The sequence below is a fragment of the Penaeus monodon genome, chromosome 31 (assembly GCF_015228065.2).
Source record: "Penaeus monodon isolate SGIC_2016 chromosome 31, NSTDA_Pmon_1, whole genome shotgun sequence".
Lineage (NCBI taxonomy): Eukaryota > Metazoa > Arthropoda > Malacostraca > Decapoda > Penaeidae > Penaeus > Penaeus monodon.
This window is the reverse complement of record NC_051416.1, coordinates 36,818,847-36,819,374: the sequence shown is the minus strand read 5'-3', so window position 1 is coordinate 36,819,374 and position 528 is coordinate 36,818,847.

Here is a 528-nt window from a genome sequence, read left to right as displayed (position 1 = left end):
ATGACAGATATAAAGAAAACAAGCAAACAAGGAAATGAAAGTTAGGAACAAGCGTAGTGATTTATCTAAACGAAGAATAAAAACATATGAAAGAAAATATTTATGGAGGAAAAATAATTAAATCCTAGGAAGTTGTATTCTGGTCCAGGTTCAGTTTGGTCATCTCCGTGGATGGAGTATTGCCCGTGCTTTGCTGATCGGGTATGGGGTGGTCTTCGTCCCCGCAATTCCAGGGCTGAACGTCGCCTGAGCAGAAGATGAGGTAGAAAATCTCCGTGAGGATGTATATCGGAACGCAGATCCAGAACACCTTCTGCCACTGGCCAAGGGTTTGCTAAAAGCAGTACCGAAAGAAAAACTTGTAATGAAAGAAATCGAAATTCATATTTATAGGAGCATCTTCATTTATTGCACAGAGTTGCTAAATGTATCAGAAATATAACGCAGTTTCAAATATTCTATGATAATCAATAATGTAATATTATAATCGAAAACGTAGGGTTTTTAGTGCGTGTGTGCATGTGTGTG